At 46.5% G+C, this 3,087-nt stretch overlaps 1 pseudogene; it reads right to left on the reverse strand.

The window, feature by feature from the left end:
- On the reverse strand, window positions 1–1,839 carry LOC144170179 (uncharacterized; annotated as a pseudogene).
- Window positions 1,840–3,087: the final 1,248 nt, after the last annotated feature.

Raw genomic sequence — 3,087 nt, forward strand, 5'->3', positions numbered from 1 at the left:
TTACAACTGAAGCAAGCTGTTGTGGCTGAGCATTAGGTGATGCTTTGTGCTTTCTTCACCGAGAGAATGGCGCTTGTGAGACACGATGTCACCATAGCGACTGAACGACCTTTCTGCGTCAACGGAGTTGATTGGCACTGACAGGTATTTAAAGGGCAGTGGAAGAAAGTGTTGGAGTCAGGTGTTCCATCCCAGCCCAGAAACCAGGACATCAAAATCTTCACCTGGCTTTTCTTGTCTAGAAAGAAATGGTGCCAAGTCCCTGTCACTAGACTTGAGGTCTTGGGAAGACTTCAGGTGCACTTGCCATTCAGCAGCTAGGCCTAGAAGTCCAGGAACGGCCTCAAACTCTGATCTCTTCTCTGAGATGCACCCAACTTGCTGGGGATCTAAGCACCTCACACTCTTGAAGAACTTCCAAGTGTCAGAGTTCTCCAAGTATACTAGCGCCTTGCTAGCTGCTTTACTCATTGCACCCTTCAATTTGTTTGCAATTCGAGGGGCCTCGTCGTGTGCAATGTTCTCTTTCTTCAGTTGCACTTCAAAGTTTTCCTGTGCAGCTGCCTCCAAATATCCCCAGAGTGCAAGCAAAGCATTGTATGTTTATGACAGGCTACACGCTGACCCTCTGCTGCTTCAGCAGGCTTGCCACTTTTTTGCCAAATACTGCAATTCATCGCATGCTGTATTTATTAAGCTCAGTTGAGTGTTCACTCAAAAGTTCCAAAAGAGAGTCAACACATGCTGCTTCACTATACTTCTCACGAACTTCCCTTAGCAAAGAAGGATAGTGGTCAAAGTAAGCAGAATGCTGCTCAACAGCTTGAATCCATGAATTCCGCCTACTTTTGACAGGTGCTGGAGGTGTTTTGGCACTCTGGACCCCACACTTTTCCAGTTGAGACTTGTAGAAAGCTCTCTTTCTACTCGACAGATGGAAAACTTTCTTCATACAGGCCACTAATTTGTCTACCAAAGGAAAAGAGTCCTGCAAGGTGCTGCCTACATTGTTTACTGTATGGGCTACGCACGTAATGTGAACAGCGCCTTCACAACGTGGCTTTATGCACTCCTTAAAGGACTTCACCATAGAAGAAGCGTTATCGCTTATGAAGCCCGTTACGTCCTCGAATTCAACTCCGTACGTTGTCAAAGTTGTCGTTGCAATGCGACCTATCACAGCTGAGTTTATTCTCATCCACAAATTTAACTTCTACCAGTACTGGTTGCATTGAGGCACTCGCGCTTTTGGCCAACTGGACGAACAGTACATTCACAACCGATTTCGATCGGTCGTCGGTTGTTTCGTCCGTGATCACAGACACCGTGGCACCTCGAAACATCACTTTCAAGGCTCTCTCGTGCTTCTCATACGACTCAGGAAGTCGGCGGCGGAGCGCGTCACATCCAGGCAGAGACCCACCGTTCCGCATGTGTGTCTGGAGAAACGTCCACAGCTTCGGATTGTCTGCCTTCTCCAAGGGATTATTAGCCGATACCAGCGCATCCAGGAACTTGAGCACAATGTTGTGCCTTGCTTCACCAGCGGTGATTGCAGACTCCACCGTTTGCAGTCGGGTTTGCTTAGTTGCTGTTCCTGAACTCCCAGCACCGTCTTCTGACGGTTGTTTACATTTTCACTTGTAAGAGTTGGCGTTTTTACAATGACGGTTGCTTTCGATGTGCTCGTCAATAGTTGACTTGTGATGATAGTCAACTGCTCTCGCACAGGCTCCACAAAAAAAGGACTCCTCCATCTTCGTAGAAGCTGGCTTGCTTGTACTCTCAAGCATGTTCTTTTGCTGTGTTTTTGCTTAAATGAGATCTTGAAAGAGCCATCTCGACACTGCTCATACCACTTCGGAAAACAAAGCCGGCAGAGCCGGTTACACTGCTCGTGAATAAAGCAAAAGATAACGCCTATTCTTGTTGCACGTTGGATGGATAGTTGACTACGGCTATGGCCGGCTATGGCTAAGCCCCTTGATTCGGGTGGTGGCTGCACCACCTAGCCACTTTTATTATTTGATAAGGTTGGAATACGCAGATACAAATTTAAATTTTCAACAGTAAGAACGTTTCAGACAAATAATAGAAATCATTTTGCCATTACTGATAGAAAATACCACATTTCACCGAATCTATCGTTTTGGGGATGTAACACCACACTTTTAACTTTTTTTTTTTTTTCCCCGCGAGAAAACTTCAATTGCGCGATTTTTCATGGAATCGCGGAATTGCAGAAAGCTAGAGGCTCTGCCCATATACTGGTGCTGTGCTCCTTATTTGTTGATGGCACTGATGTTGACAGCTGTTGATGGTCAGATAGTGGTTGTGCTGATCTCTGCAGCTCACTCTGCACAGACTCCAGAAGCATCATTTCTTGAGCAGCTTCCATAGATAAAACACTGTTTAATCTGGGGTCGTGAGCGGTGGCCACAATGCATTCTTTTTTGTTGGTTGTGGCCACAAACATTGCTCTCATGACTTTCAGCATATTGTTTTGCAAACAGAGACGTGGTGTTATTTGCCGCATCACAGTCCTTTAGTATCATTTCCGTTCCACAGAGAAATGGGGTAACAGAGGACAGTGTACCATACTTTTGCTCGCTGGTATCTGGTGTTGCTGATGCAACCAGTTCAGAGCTTCTATGGTGCCCCACTCTTGTAATGTCAGGTCAGCCCAAGGCAGACAGCTGCTTTTATGTGCAGCAGATGTGGCAGCATATCATATTCACTATTGGTTCGATAGGTCAAATGAGCTTAGTTCCAGTTGTCACTAGTGACCTTGACGTCCCATGTGGCTTAGCACTGTGCTTATGGTATCCCTCTATTGCCAGGCAGCATTTCTTGAGAATGTCGGAGACTCCTGGAGCTTCTGAGTCACTCATAGCCAGTCGCGAGTTGTGGCCCAAACACTGAAGGGGTGTCATACGAGTAGCATAATAATTTCGTGCATTATCCCTGACAAAATTTGGGGGTAGTGGAACCAGTGGCAGTCCCCATCCTGCCATCATTTCTTGCCCAAATGTTGCAGGCAGTGTCAGCCACACTGTCGTGTTGCTTATTGCAAATGCTCTCAGTTCA

This window comes from Haemaphysalis longicornis, unplaced genomic scaffold, assembly GCF_048455015.1.
Source record: "Haemaphysalis longicornis isolate Haplotype H1 unplaced genomic scaffold, Haemaphysalis longicornis Haplotype H1 scaffold_2, whole genome shotgun sequence".
Lineage (NCBI taxonomy): Eukaryota > Metazoa > Arthropoda > Arachnida > Ixodida > Ixodidae > Haemaphysalis > Haemaphysalis longicornis.